This window comes from Hirundo rustica, chromosome 30 (genome assembly GCF_015227805.2).
Source record: "Hirundo rustica isolate bHirRus1 chromosome 30, bHirRus1.pri.v3, whole genome shotgun sequence".
Classification (NCBI taxonomy): Eukaryota; Metazoa; Chordata; class Aves; order Passeriformes; family Hirundinidae; genus Hirundo; species Hirundo rustica.
The window spans coordinates 1,320,417-1,336,259 of NC_053479.1; the positions used below are offsets into that span (position 1 = coordinate 1,320,417).

The 15,843-nt window shown below is 54.9% G+C and overlaps 1 protein-coding gene across 4 annotated transcripts in view; it reads right to left on the reverse strand.

The window, feature by feature from the left end:
* R3HDM2 (R3H domain containing 2) overlaps positions 1-7,069 on the reverse strand; it is a 36,296-nt gene extending 29,227 nt beyond the window's left edge. For all 4 annotated transcript variants that reach the window (XM_040088425.2, XM_040088426.1, XM_040088427.1 and 1 more), the window contains exon 1: positions 6,957-7,069. The gene's annotated coding sequence lies outside the window, so the exon portion shown is untranslated. The remainder of the gene's footprint in view (positions 1-6,956) is intronic.
* Between the last annotated feature and the right edge of the window lie 8,774 nt (positions 7,070-15,843).

Here is a 15,843-nt window from a genome sequence, read left to right on the forward strand (position 1 = left end):
GAGGAAGGGAGAAAGTGGAAGGGAGAAAGTGGAAGGGAGAAAGTGGAAGGGAGAAAGTGGAAGGGAGAAGGAGGAAGGGAAAAGGAGGAAGGGAAAAGGAGGAAGGGAAAAGGAGGAAGGGAAAAGGAGGAAGGAAAGGAGGAAGGAAAGGAGGAAGGAAAGGAGGAAGGAAAGGAGGAAGGGAAAAGGAGGAAGGGAAAAGGAGGAAGGGAGAAAGTGGAAGGGAGAAAGTGGAAGGGAGAAAGTGGAAGGGAGAAAGTGGAAGGGAGAAGGAGGAAGGGAGAAAGTGGAAGGGAAAAGGAGGAAGGGAAAAGGAGGAAGGGAAAAGGAGGAAGGGAAAAGGAGGAAGGGAGAAGGAGGAAGGGAGAAAGTGGAAGGGAGAAAGTGGAAGGGAGAAAGTGGAAGGGAGAAAGTGGAAGGGAAAAGGAGGAAGGGAAAAGGAGGAAGGGAAAAGGAGGAAGGGAAAAGGAGGAAGGAGGAAGGGAAAAGGAGGAAGGAGGAAGGGAAAAGGAGGAAGGAGGAAGGGAGGTGTTGCTCCTGTTTTGGGCTGGGGACAGGGATTGGCAAAGCAACTGGGTCAGTGACAGCAGTGACTGGGCATACTGGGAATGCTGGCCAAGGGCCAGGGAGTCGAGACACATTTAAAATCCTCCTCCTCCTCACTCCAGAAAGGAACATGGAATTCCACCTCTGCTGAGCCCCGGGAATGCAGCAGCAGCAGCAGCTCCTGGTTGGGCAGGGAATAAAAGCAACAAAGTTCTGCATTTCCAGTTCAGATGGATCCAGCAACAGATCTGCAAAAGGCAGGAAGCTCCTGCTAAATAAACTCTCTTCCTGGCCTTGTTTCTCAGGGAACAGACCTGCTCCTGAGCTAAATGAGGATGCAAAGGAGACATATGGCTGCTGGGTGCAGCTGCCCACACACGGCTCCGGCGCTGCAGCGGGATGGAGGGAGCTGGGGTGGGGATGGAGGGAGCTGGGGTGGGGATGGAGGGGTTTGAGGTGAGGATTGAGAGATCTGGGATGAGGATTGAGGGGTCTGGGGTGGGGATGGAGGGAGCTGGGGTGAGGACTGAGGGGTTTGGAGTGAGGATTGAGAGATCTGGGATGAGGATTGAGAGGTCTGGGGTGAGGACTGAGGGGTCTGGGGTGAGGACTGAGGGGTCTGGGGTGGGGATGGAGGGAGATAGGGTGAGAATTGAGGGTCTGAGGTGCCTCAGCCTCTCCCTCTCAGGGTTCAGGGTTAAGGAAACAGGTGCTGAAGGAGGGGTTTGTCCTGCTCTGCTCTGGGACAGCCTCACCTCCAGTCCTCTGGGGGCACTTTTGGGTATAAGAGGATCTAAAACTACTGGAGAGCATCCAAAAGGACATGGAGATGGAGAAGGGTCTGGAAGGAGCAGCTGAGGGCACTTGGTTTGTTCATCCCAATCTGCAGCTCACTCACGAGCACCAATCTCTGCTCTCTGGGTGAGCCAGGACTCGAGGGAAAGGCTGAAGCAGCCTCAAGGGAGGTTTAGGCTGGATGTCAGGAAAAGGTTTTTCCCCAGAGGGTGGTGGGGCCCTGCCCAGGCTCCCCAGGGCATGGGCACAGCCAGAGCTCCAGGAGTGTTTGGACACCGCTCCCAGGGACAGAGTGGGATCGCTGGGGTGTCCTGTGCAGGGTTGGGAGCTGGCCTCAGCGATCCTTGAGGTCAGGATATCCCAGGTGGGCTTCACCTTCCCAAGCCATGGCCACAGGAAGCAGCCTCAGCGCTGCAGCATCCCCACCTGGCTTCCACGACAAAGCTCCTGCCTTGCTCCCCTCCATTTCCCTCGGTGATCATCCAAGCCCTGCTTTGGCTTCCCCAGACTCCCTCCACGGCACAATCAACAGGGAAATTCAACAGGGAAATTCATCAGGGCCACGTCCCTGACCCACAGCGGCCTTTTCCACCCCTCCCAAGCCGAATCACCCCCCGGATTTCCCCAGCACCGCCGGGTACCAGGGATGCTCTGGGTACCGGGGATGCTCTGGGTACCAGGGATGCTCTGGGTACCAGGGGATGCTCTGGGTACCAGGGGATGCTCTGGGTACCGGGGATGCTCTGGGTACCAGGGATGCTCTGGGTACCAGAGATGCTCTGGGTACCGGGGATGCTCTGGGTACCAGAGATGCTCTGGGTACCGGGGATGCTCTGGGTACCGGGGATGCTCTGGGTACCAGAGATGCTCTGGGTACCAGGGGATGCTCTGGGTACCAGGGGATGCTCTGGGTACCAGGGGATGCTCTGGGTACCGGGGATGCTCTGGGTACCAGGGATGCTCTGGGTACCAGAGATGCTCTGGGTACCGGGGATGCTCTGGGTACCAGAGATGCTCTGGGTACCGGGGATGCTCTGGGTACCGGGGATGCTCTGGGTACCAGAGATGCTCTGGGTACTGGGGATGCTCTGGGTACCGGGGATGCTCTGGGTACCAGAGATGCTCTGGGTACCGGGGATGCTCTGGGTACCGGGGATGCTCTGGGTACCAGGGATGCTCTGGGTACCGGGGATGCTCTGGGTACCAGAGATGCTCTGGGTACCGGGGATGCTCTGGGTACCAGAGATGCTCTGGGTACCAGGGATGCTCTGGGTACCAGGGGATGCTCTGGGTACCGGGGATGCTCTGGGTACCAGAGATGCTCTGGGTACCGGGGATGCTCTGGGTACCGGGGATGCTCTGGGTACCAGGGATGCTCTGGGTACCGGGGATGCCCTGGGTACCGGGGATGCTCTGAGTACCGGGGATGCTCTGGGTACCGGGGATGCTCTGGGTATCGGGGATGCTCTGGGTACCGGGGATGCTCCGGGTACCGGGGATGCTCTGGCGAGCAATTTGCCCATTGGCTGCCCAGCAGCCAATAGGAAGCCGAGCTCCATGCCAACTGGGCCTTGTTGCCAGGGGCAACGGGGCGGGGGTGACTCAGGTGTCCCCCCCCCCGTCTCTTTTTCCGTAAAGGCTCCGAACAGGGAAAAGTGGGGGCGGTGGGGATGGGGAGGGGGCTGCGATTCCAGCCACGGAGCCCCTCGGGCAGGGAGGATCCCGGTAAAACAAGAGGAGGGGATGTGTTGGAGTCCAGGGCATTCCTTTGGTTGCCCTGGAGGGTCAGGGACCTGGGCAGGGGGGTCTGGGACCCCAGCCCAGAGCCCAGAGAGACACTGGCTTTGATCTCAGTCCATGGGAAAAACTTCCTACACTGAGAGAAGGTTTACAGGCCACAAGAATGTGAGAAATAGTAGTTTAGCTTATCACAGGATGAGAAAATAGTAGTTTTAGGTTCCTAACATTGAAGTGAATAGGGACAAGATAGAGAATCTAAGGCGTTGTCTCCTTCTTCTTCTCCTTCTCCTTCCCTCACTCCATTGCTACATTGACGTGGCACAAAGTAGTTAGTGAGGATTGGGTCAGAGTAAAGATGACCTTTTTAGTAATAGTGATAGACATTGGTAAGAAATAGTAAACAAGAAACACGTAGTAATTAGTATAAAAGATAAGGACAACCCAGCTCGGGGGGAGACGTGAGGAATCCATGCAGCTGCGAACATCTTGTCGGACTCCGAGAAAATTGTAAGATAAGAAACAATAAACGAAGTATGCAACGTTGAAAAATCTAAACCTGAGAACTCCGTCTCTTCCTTCGGCTCGGAGCTGTGCAGGGGAGCAAGGACCCTGAAACCACCTCAATGTTGGGGTAAGCCCCCGACAGGGATGGATTTGTTGGCGTGACAAAAGCTCCCGGAGCGGCTCCATCCCGAGCTCGGCGCAGGTAAAACATCGCTGCACCCACGGTGGCACCAAGGGGCGGCTGCACGATGCCACCCAGGACTGGCACCGGCTGCCCAGGAAAAGTCTGAGGGCTCGGCTGGAATTCTGACAGGTAAAGGAGGATTTGGAGCTCACTTCCCCTCCTGCTCCCTGGCAGGACAAGCGAGAAACCCAAAAAGCAGCGCCACTCATCAACTCAGTCTTCAAAGCTCCTGAATTCTCTCCTCGTTCCTTGTTCTCAGCTGGGGAGGGATTGAATTCCTCCCTCCTTTACAGTTCTTACAAAAGCCCGTGAGATTCCCCACAGGAGGCCGGACGTCTCTGCCCGTGCTTAGTCATCGCTTTAAATCCTCATCTCCGCCCCCACATGACATCAAATTCTGAAATTATGATGCAGATCGTGGAAGGCTTTGACTCCAGGTGAAAAAGAGGGGGAAATAACCTGACAGGAACGAGGAGACAGGAAATGCAGGCGAGGCGAAGCGAATTCTGGAGAATCGGGCGGTTTCCTGGCGGAAAACATCTCAAAGCGCAACGTCGTTATTGCTCCTCGTTTCAGGAGGAATAAAATGCTCTGATATTTTGTTACCTCCCTCCTCATCATCAAGGCAAGGATTAAACTCAGGAGAGGCGTCGATTTATTCTCATTCTATTCCAGGACTGCCAAAATAATTCCCCCACGTGATACCCAGGAATGGCACAAAGGGGGATAAAAGTTCCATAAACATCGATATTTCCTCTTTTAGGAAGAAATTCCTCGCTGTGAGGGTGGGCAGGCCCTGGCACAGAGTGCCCCTGGATCCCTGGAAGTGTCCAAGGCCAGGCTGGAGCAGCCTGGTTTAGTGGGGATGGAACTGGATGAGCTTTAAGGTCTCTTCCCACCCAAACCATTCCAGGATTCCATACTCAAATCCTTTCTTCCACTCTCCTCCCCTCTCTGGTCCCACCTATTCCCTGCTGCTCTTCAGCACTTCCGGCTGCAAAAATCTCTTAAATGCTCTGACCCGGATGGGAAAACTTTGCTTAAATCCAATTTCCACGCGTGGAAAAGCAAACAGGGAGAATTCCTGCCACGGTTATCCCGTGCCACATCTCCCAGACACCGGGAAATGAACCAACTGCACAAAACCCCAGGAGTTAAAGGGTCCTAAGGAACATTTCCCTAAGCAAAGTGGGATTAAACAGATTTCATTTCAAGTTGTCTGGAGCTCCCAGCACCAAGGGCCCTGCTCTCCCCTCAGGTAGGAAAGGGATGTTACTGCTTTGATGTTAAAAAGAAAGGAAACAGCGATCCTGCTGCTCTCTTTTCCTTGGATTTTTGGGGAGCTGCTTTAGGCTGAGCAATAACCTCCTCACCCCCCCGTTCCCAAACTCTAGGGGAGGAAAAAAAAACAAACCCCAAAACCAACACCAAAAGAACCCCGGATCCATTCAAAAGCGACGGCTCATCAGTGCCACAGCAGCCCCGGAGGACGAGGAGCTGCTCCCCAAATGCAGCACCGAAGCTTTGTGGACAGTTCCTGAGGCTTCCTGAGCAGAACTACGGGAGAGAGGAAAAGAAACGCAGGATGAGGACGCCCTGGCGGAGCTGCCTGCTCCATTTCACACCGCTTCCCACTCCCTCGTCACGAGCTATTCCTGCCTTCATCCCCCAGAGCAGGGAACCGCTCCTCTGACGTCAAAGCAGTTTCCCGGCAACAATTAATGAGAGCTGGCCACCACAGGGGTTTCCTGAAAAGCCAGCAAGGAATTATCCACCTCCTTTGCACAGTTGTCAGGATGCAGTTGGGATTTCTGTTAACCCCTCCGTGGGTTCAGCAGAAATCCTTGGGCCAGCTCCTGATTTTGTTTTGTTTTTTTTTTTTTCCTCGGAGCCACCAAGTAGAATTCCTTCCCTTCGAGCTCATCCCTTAAAGAGGCACCTGCAGCAGAGGTACCAAGCAGGAAAAACAGGGGAAAACTCTTCTCCTGCTGGCATCTGCTGCTGTGCTGAGCCTGTGCCAGGCAGGAGAAGCAGCGTTAAAAATTCTGGATGAGGGAATGAAGAATTCCCTCAGCTTCCTGAGCCGACCCGGCTGGCGAAGCACATCCCTAAACTTTGTAGAAAAGCTCCACGGGAGGGAGGGACGAGGCAGGAATGTTACCAGTGTCCTTCCTCCTGCTCTCCAGCTGCTGCTCCTGCTTTTCCCCACGCTGCCAGAGGCACTCATCACATGGCAGAACCTGGGTGCTCTCCAGAAATGGATTTGAACGTAGATTTAAAAAGAAAAAAGGAAATAATGAGAAAAAACTCAACTTTATTTGCTGGCCGCCAGCAGAGGTTGGGACGGAGCGTGAAGTCTGAGGAGCAGGTAGAGAGAATCCTGAGATGCCGAAGTAAAATAACCACACCTCAATCCCTAAAAAAAAACCCAGCTCCCAGCACTAAACCTGGAACTTCTTGGGCGTTAGGCAAAACTGGACGATGGACACGCGTGAGGAGGGGAAAAAAAAAAATCAATCCAACCTCCTGATTCCGCTAAACCCAACTCGACGAGGGGTTTAAATTAATTTAAAAACAGGGTCAACGTACCACAGCGAACACCAGCACCAGTCCCACTGAACGCCGAATTGCATAAGCCACCCCGAAAACGTCACACGGCACGGAGCCAAGCCAGCTTCCAACACCCCCCATCAACTAACCAGCCCCAAACAGGTAAATCCATCCAAATATATCCCAAAAATATAACCTGGGAAGGTTGTGCCTCTGTAAAAAAGGACGGGAATTACTCAGGAGCAAGCTGCTTGGAGCACAAGGAGATTCCATGATGCTGTCAGGGGAACTCCCTAATGACACGGCAGAGCACAGGATGCCGACCGGGGATTCCCTCTCTCTCTCTCTCCGTAGGTGCATCCCAGGCAGCACAAAGGGAGGAAGAGGAGAGCTCATCTCTCGCATTCCCTAGTCCTGATTGGGATCTCCGAGATTTAGCTTCGTTTAGTCCAGCTCCATTTTAAATTAACCCCGTCCAGCGGCAGAAATCCAACGGGAGCCCGTCCCTGAAATATCCGCCCGCATTTAAGGTTTCATTCCGCGCCCCGGGGGGGGACGGGGGGAAAAGCAAAGTCCGGTCGATCTTTCTTTCCTCGAGCCTCGAATAATTAAAACCTCGCTCTAAAAATAAACTCACCGTGGCGGTTTTCTGCCCTCTGAGCACGTCAGCTGTTCCCCGATTTCAACGGAGCCTCCATGGCCGCGAGCGGTTCGAGAGGAATTCTGCCAGGATAATCTCGCTCCAGGGAAGCCCCCGCCAGCTCTCCCGAAATGAAAAAAAAAAATTAAAAAAAAAAAAATCCCAAAAAAAAACCCCCCGCTCTTTGCGGCCGCTCCGGAGAGCTCGGAGCTGTGGCAGGAGCAGATCCCAGCTGTTCCCGGGGATGTCAGCACGGCTCTGCCGACAGCCACATCCACACCCCCCTGCTGCTCTGCCTGCAAATCTTCAATGGAGCTGCCTCGGCGCAGCCCCAGACGCCGTTAAAGACGCAGCGTCCGTCCCCTGCCAGCCCCGGAGCCACGCGGGGAGGGACCAGCACGGCGAGATGGACATGAGGCAGCAGCGAGTCCCGCAGCCAGGAGGGACAGCGGGGCCTGGGGGCATCGGGGCAGCACGGGCAGGGAGGGAGAGGGGGGATTGGGAGGGAGAGGGGGGATTGGGAGGGAGAGGAGGGATAGGGAGGGAGAGGAGGGATAGGGAGGGAGAGGATGGTCCCAGCATCACCGGATAGTGAGGAAGAGGATGGTCTCAACATCACTCAGTGAGGGAGAGGATGGACCCAGCATCATTCAGTGAGGGAGAGGATGGTCCCAGCATCACTGGACAATGAGGGAGAGGATGGATAGTGAGGGAGAGGACAGTCTCAGCATCACTCTGAGGGAGAGGATGGACCCAGCATCACTCTGAGGGAGAGGATGGTCCCAGCATCATTCAGTGAGGGAGAGGATGGACCCAGCATCACTCTGAGGGAGAGGATGGTCCCAGAATCACTCAGTGAGGGAGAGGATGGTCCCAGAATCACTGAGTGAGGGAGAGGATGGTCCCAGCATCATTCAGTGAGGGAGAGGATGGTCCCAGCATCACTGGACAGTGAGGGAGAGGAGGGATAGTGAGGAAGAGGATGGTCTCAACATCACTCAGTGAGGGAGAGGATGGTCTCAACATCACTCAGTGAGGGAGAGGATGGTCCCAGCATCACTGAGTGAGGGAGAGGATGGTCCCAGCAGCACTCTGAGGGAGAGGATGGTCCCAGCAGCACTCTGAGGGAGAGGATGGCCCCAGCATCACTCAGTGAGGGAGAGGATGGTCCCAGCATCACTCAGTGAGGGAGAGGATGGTCCCAGCATCACTCAGTGAGGGAGAGGATGGACCCAGCATCACTCTGAGGGAGAGGATGGTCCCAGCATCACTCTGAGGGAGAGGATGGTCCCAGCAGCACTCAGTGAGGGAGAGGATGGTCCCAGCAGCACTCAGTGAGGGAGAGGATGGTCCCAGCATCACTCAGTGAGGGAGAGGATAGACCCAGCATCACTCTGAGGGAGAGGATGGTCCCAGCATCACTCTGAGGGAGAGGATGGTCCCAGCAGCACTCTGAGGGAGAGGATGGTCCCAGCAGCACTGGACAGTGAGGAAGGGGATGGCCCCACTCTGCTCTGGGCTGGGACAGCCTCACCTCCACTCCTGGGGGCAGTCTGAGCACCACAACGTGGAAAAGGTGCAAAGATACCGGAGAACGTTCAAAGGAGGGACAGAGGAACGGGGAAAGGTCTGGAGGAGTCACACAAGGAGCAGCTGAGGGCGCTTGGCTCGTTCAGCTGGAGGAGACCGAGGGGAGCTGAGCCTCCTCGGGGGCTGCAGCTTCACAGCAGGGGCACCTCCAACTTCTGCTCCCTGTGACCAGGGCCAGGAGCCCAGGGAAGGGCTGGAGCTGTGCCAGGTTGGAGATCAGGGAAAGGTTCTTCCCTCAGAGGGCTCAGGCCCTGCCCAGGCTCCTCAGGGAACGGGCACAGCCCCAAAGCTGCCAGAGCTCCAGGAGCCTTTGGACACTGCTCCCAGGGTGAGATTGTTGGGGTGTCTGTGCAGGGTCAGGAGTTGGGATCAATGATCCTTCAGGATCCCTTCCAACTCGGGATATTCCATGATTCCATTAAAAAAAAGGGGATAGCAGGATCTGGGCTGGAGCTGCGGCCGGCAGTGCGAGTTCAGAGTGGCTCTGAGCTCAGCAAGAGCTCAGCACCAGCTTTCACAGCTTTTACCCCTTTTTAATCCATCTCTAGGGATTGGTTACTCCTGGCACCCAGGAACAGGCCCCTGCAGTGTGAAACCTGGGGTCCTGAGCACTGAAGCGGCTCCAGGAGATATTTTCCAAGTGAAGAAGCGACAGAAAAAGGCAGAGGAAGCGTTCCCAGGGCAAGGATCACTGCTCCACACAAATTCCCCCAAACTCGGTGAAGCCACAGCTTTATTCTGCTGAGGAGCATCCTGCGGTCAGGGGCGGCCTCAGGATCATTAAGGATGGGTGCTGGAGGCCTGCAGTGGGTGCACAAGGAGAAAACTGAGAAAAGAGGGAATGCTGCCCTCTCCTTCTCCCAGATTTCCCTGTTCTCAAAGCATCATCTTCGCTCTGTCGAAGCCCCACCGTCTGCAGTTAAAGGAGGAAGAAAATCAGCTCAGAGAGAGCCTGCAGGCCTCATCTCTGGCCTTCGGGCTGGTGGATCAACAGATTTTGGAATGTGAAAGCCTCCAGCCCCAGGACACGAGCACAGCTCCCACGGGCTCGTCCAGCTCTTCCCAAAATCCCTGTCCACCACCGCGAGCCGGCAGCGTTTCATCCTCACGGAGCAGAGCGCGAGAGGATTCCCCGAGCTGCATCCCTCCCCTGCACGGGAAGCGGCGAACCCCGGGCGGAAGGAGGACGAAGAATCGGTGCCAGCAGTTTGGACAAAGCCTCACGGAGCGGCTCCTGCTTCCCAGAGAACCCTCAGCTCTGGAATCGCAGCCACACGGCGAAAGTGGGTCAGGGAAAGCGAGGACGGGAAAGAGGCAGCGGTTCCAGGTGCTCCCGGCTGGCAGGGAAGCTGCCAGCGCCCGACACTCACAGCGAGGAGGAAAACAAAGGGAAAAAGCAAGAAGACATTCCCTCCTTGCCTGGCAGAGAGGTGGGGATGCAGCTCGGGCTCTGTCTGCCAGCCCAGCTCCCGTGGAGAGGAAAGGTGGCAATTAGGAAGTGGGTAAATTCCAGCGGGAGAGGGAAAAGCCAGGAGTTGTGCCACTGAAACCGGTGGGGACAAATCTCCCGCAGCAGCCAGGAGTGGGATCTCCCAGAGAGAGCCAGCGGATGGAAAAAAGGGAGAAGAGCTTTGCCAAGGGGATTCCATGTGTCCATGGACCCACCCAGAGCAGAGAGCTCCCTGTCCCCTTGGAAAGGGAGAAAGTCCCAAATCTGGGACAGCTTCACGTCTCATCCCCCACAGCACCACGGGGACGAGGGAGAGGAAAATCCTCCAGGAGCTGGATCGCAGATATTCCTTGGGAAGCACCTGCCCTTGCTCAGGATCCAGCTGCTCCTCCTCCCAGCGTTTTTTAAATTTTGATTTCCCATAATTACTGAGCTGCACAGGTAGAACCACGCCCCAGCCAGCATCCGCTTCCAAGGGCACGAGGAGCACACGGACTGCAGGGAGGAGCTGGAGATGCTGAGAGCCACAACCCTGGTGTGACTCAACGTCAGGTGCTGCCAGGTACCAGCGAACACAGACACCACAGAAGCACACAGCGAGTCAAGGACCGGCCCAAATCCTCCATTTCCACCTTTTCCTCGGCACTCGAGCCGAGGTGACGCACCCCGAGCTGGAACCGTTCTCGGGGCAGCACAAAGAATTTTAAATCCCATTTTTAAAAGAGACCTTTCCATTCAAACCTGACTCAGGTTATCACAGCAACCACTCCCTCCCCGTCTATCACCAAAAACCTGCAAATCCAGAGGGTCCAGGCCTGGCCTGAGACCCCTTTGACCCCTCCAGCCCCTCTCCAAGCCGGGCCTGGCGTGGTTTGATGTGAACCAAATCTGTCAATGGCTCGAGGCAGACACGTGGGCAGCAGCGAGCAGGGGGAACGTAGCGCGCTCCATTCAGCTCGGATCCCCGATAAATAATTCAGGGAGAGAGAAATGCCGCAGTACAGAGCCCAGAGAGATTTAAAAATAGACCATGAGGAACGGGGGGAAGGAGAGGGGTGGCAGGGGTCGCTCCGCACCCCGACCCCAGCGCAGGTGCCCAGGTTCCCTTTTAACTGGGAATTTAACCCAATTATTGTCGATGCAGCAGCAGCAGCGCTCCTGGCTGGATCCTGTCCTGGATCACAGCCCTGCAAAGGAGGCAGAGTCCCAAAAAATGAGCCCCAGCTGGAGGGAGGATGGAGGTGGGCACCAGCCCAAAGCACTTCCATTCATCACCCATAACACCACAACTATCCCAACGCTTCTACCCCCAAATTATATCTAAATACAGATGATGCACAAAAATATATAATATAGCTATCAGAACCATTCAAATCTCATCACACAAACACGCTCCCAGTCAGGCAACAACTGTTGTCTCAGGATTCCATCACCCACCCTGCATCCTAAAAAAAAAACCCCAAAAAAACCCCCACTTTGTGCTACCCTGAAATATCCAGCTCCTCCGAACAGTGTAGGCGTCACCTGTATTTTCACGGCGGGAATCAGATCACCGAAAAGATGTGGGAAGATCATTACCAGCTCCTTCCACCTGTACCACAAACATTTCCCAACCTCTATGAATTATTAATTAGCCTCAGCCAAAGGTACAGCCCCTTTATCCCAGTTTGCCACTGGGATGATTTAAAGAGTAAAATAAAATAAAATAAAATAAAATAAAATAAAATAGGCTTTCCAGGTTTTTGCAGGAATGCTTTGCCAGATGGCTGCGTTCTCCCCTCCTCTCTCAGCTTCAAAAATAGCTCCAAGAAAGACACGGATTTTTCCCTGCTTCCTCGTGAGCAACGATCTCAGCTTCCCAAGGACTTGCGAGATGGGAAACTGCCGCTAATCAGAAGATACAGGGTGAGGTTTTCATAAAGAAAAAAAAAATAAAATTGTATGGTGGTTAGGGAACTAAAAACCTAATAACTCCGGACTTAGAGGCTTCCCGTCAATATTTTTGAGTTTTTTCCTTATGAATGTGAAAATAAATTCAGGGAAGCCGCGGAAGCAGCTACTGTGAGGAGACTCTGACAGGACACCAAAAGTCCCAAAAAAAGCTGCTGGTCAGTGAGGAGATGGAGGAGAAGCTCCCAACGCTCCCACTAGCGGCAAGACAAGATTCCTGCAGAGAATCCACACGGAATCCACACAGAATCCATCCCCACACTGCTCAGAAGCTGGGAATACCCAGAAGGATGACAGGGAATGAGATGAGATTTAAGGTCCCTCCCCAACCTGGGATCCAAAAGGGATCCAAAAGGGCAAAACATCCTGGGATTCCAAAATTCCTTGGTAAAAGGGAGCTGCTCTCATGAGCAAATCTGCTGTTGAGCCCTCCCAGCCGCATCCCAGTGGGGATTTAGGATTTTTCCTTGCCCTGGGAAGCTCTGTGCTGTCGGGATCGTGCCTTGAGCACCCTCAGTGGGAGGGGTTCATGTCCGCCCAGGCAGTGCCAAGGAGAACAAGTGCTTCCATAAATCCCAGGTCTCTGTCTGAAACCAAGCTGGGGGGGAGAGCTGGGAAGAGAAAACCCCCCCAAAATTTGGGATGCAGACATATTTAAATGGAGAGAGCAGGCTGAGGATGGAGAAACCAAGGCAGTCACAGAGGTAGGACACAAACACCTCAGCGTTCCCCACATCCTCGATTTTCCTTTTCCGTGCTCCCCGCTTTTTCCCCATCCAGGGACAAATCCCAACAGCTCAAAGCTCCCGGTCCTTTGAACACAAGGAAGGAGGCAGCACAAGATCCCATTTCCTCGTGGAATTTCCTCCCTGAAGCCTCCCCAAGAGAGGTCAGCTTCCAGGATAACACCTCCCCAAACAAAACGGATTTTGTGTCTAAACTCAGCTCAGGAGAAATGAACCCCTCAAAGTAAAAAAAAAAAAAAGATGTCAAAACAAGAGCAAAAAATTTAAAAACTTCGTTTAAAAAAACAAACCAAAAAAAACCACTTAAGGGAGCTGCTGTCAGAGTGGGCTGGGCCTGCCCACACTCAATCGTCCCCGAAATTCTCCGGGAAGCAGCGGTGACTCAGCCTGCGGCACACAGACAGCTCGTGCTCCGGGGTCGGGATGGAAATGCCCTTCCCAGGAACCCCTGGATCCACAATCCCGGGAAATCCCGGCGCTGACGGGCACAGCTGGACTGCAGCTCCGGCAGGGAGGGCTCCCAGCTCATGGGATTCAAGGGAAGGTGAGGGGAAAGATGGAAGAGGGATGGAAAACTCACTCAGGTCCTCGAGTTCAACAAGGCCAAGCGTTGGGATCTGTATTTAGGTCACAACAACGCCGTGGAACACTCCAGGATGGGGGAAAAGGGGCTGGGAAGCTGGGAAAGGCCCTGGGGGTGTATCCAGGATGGCACCTGGGCTGTGCCAGCCGTGGGGACAGGGATTGTCCCCCGGTGCTGGCGCTGCTGAGGCACCTCCAGTGCTGGGTCCAGTGCTGGGCACCCCTGGCCACCGAGACACTGAGGGGCTGGAGCGTGGCCAGAGCTGGGGAAGGGCTGGAGCAGCAGGAGAAGGCTCTGGACAAGTCCTGAGGGAGCTGGGGAAGGGCTGGAGCAGCAGGAGGAGGCTCTGGAGAAGTCCTGAGGGAGCTGGGGAAGGGCTGGAGCAGCAGGAGAAGGCTCTGGAGAAGTCCTGAGGGAGCTGGGGAAGGGCTGGAGCAGCAGGAGGAGGCTCTGGAGAAGTCCTGAGGGAGCTGGGGAAGGGCTGGAGCAGCAGGAGAAGGCTCTGGAGAAGTCCTGAGGGAGCTGGGGAAGGGCTGGAGCAGCAGGAGAAGGCTCTGGGCAAGTCCTGAGGGAGCTGGGGAAGGGCTGGAGCAGCAGGAGAAGGCTCTGGAGCAGTCCTGAGGGAGCTGGGGAAGGGCTGGAGCAGCAGGAGAAGGCTCTGGAGAAGTCCTGAGGGAGCTGGGGAAGGGCTGGAGCAGCAGGAGAAGGCTCTGGACAAGTCCTGAGGGAGCTGGGGAAGGGGCTCAGCCTGGAGAAAAGGAGGCTCAGAGGGGAATTCTCAGCCCACAACTCCCTGCCGCGAGAGCGGAGCCGCCTGGGGTCGGGCTCTGCTCCCGGGGAACAGCAGGAGGAGAAGGAACAGCCCCAGATTCCTCCAGGAGAGGCTCAGGATGGACATCAGGAGGAATTTGCTCATGGAAAAGGTGCTCAGGCTTTGGCAGTGCCTGGAGAAAAGGAGGCTCAGAGGGGAATTTTCACCCCAAAACTCCCCAAGGGGAGAGCCAGGGTCAAAATCTGCTCCCAGGGAACAGCAGGGTGAGGGAAATGCCCTCAAATTCCTCCAGGAGAGGCTGAGGATGGACACCAGGAGGAATTTCCTCATGGAAAAGGTGCTCAGGCTTTGGGACTGCCTGAAGAAAAGGAGGCTCAGAGAGGAATTTTCACCCCAAAACTCCCCGAGGGGAGAGTGGAGCCGGGTAGGGTCAAAATCTGCTCCTAAGGAACACCAGGACAAGAGGAAACAGCCTCAAGCTGTGCCAGGGGAGCTCCAGGATGGACATCAGGAGGGATTTGTTCATGGAAAAGGAGGTCAAGCATCATCAGGTCTGCCACTTGTTCCACGGAATCGCGGAATCACTGATGTTGGAAAAGCCCTGCAAGACCATCGTGTCCAAGCTGTGACCGAGTCCCACCACGTTCAGTCCTTCCTTGGACACCTTCAAACCTCCCTGGGCAGCCCCTTCCCAACCCCTGACCACCCTTTCCACGGGAAAAAAAAAATTCCTGCTGATGTCCAGCACAAACCTCCCCTGGTGCAACTTGAGGCCGTTTCCCCTTGTCCTGTCCTTGTCGCCTGGGAGCAGAGCCAGGCCCCACCTGGCTGCACCCTCCTGTCAGGGAGTTGTGGACAGGCAGAAAATCCCCCCCTGAGCCTCCTTTTCTCCAGGATGAGCCCCTGCAGCTCCTTCTGAAGTTCTCCAGACCTTCCTCCTGCTGCTCCAGCCCTTCCCAGGCTCCACTGCCCTTCTCCAGACACGCTCCCGGCACCTGGAAGGTCTCTGACCTCTCCAAATCTTTACCAAACACCAACAGGAACTTCCAAAACCCATCCATGAAAAAAAAAAAAAAGGGTTCAGACCAAGGTAGGAGTTAAATCCAGCTGTCCCACACGTTTGTTTCCTCCTGCCACAAACACAGACACCAACATCTCCTGGATGTTTATTCCCTTGGGCAATGAATCCGCTGTGAGTTCTGCCCCTGCAGCCATGGTGAGAGGCTCGGGATGGTCTCAGCAGCAATTAAAGCATTTTAACATGAGTTTCAACCTCTGCTGCAGCCTTTGGATCCTGCCACAAACGGGTATTTGGGAAGAACTGAAGGCAAGAAAAGCACCTCGGCAGCAGGAATGCAGGGGGAAGCACCAGCGGCCCCAAATATTGGCAAGATCGGGTTATTAAGTTTCTCTTTAGCCCAAAAAAAAAAAAAAAAAAGCAAAAAAAAAAGCCCTTCAAGGTGCCAAGCTGTGTCCCCTGCCTCTGGCTGCATCTCCTGCCCCAAATTATTAGGGAATAACTCACTGAGTGACCCAAACGTGCTGCACTGGAGGGAACGAGGCGGGAGAAGAGCTCCCAAAGCTGCTCTGAAAGTTTGGACACAGATCCCTCAAGCAGCCAGCTCCTCCTTGAAATCAATTCAAAACCACTCCATTTATTCCAATGAGCGCTGCTCTGGCTCTAATTTAATATTAAACGAGATAACGAGGTGAAGGGAACTGCAGAGGCGCAGCGAGAGCGGGGCTGGGAGCAGCGGTTTCAGGCACCTCAAAGGGGTGATTTTAAATTTAAA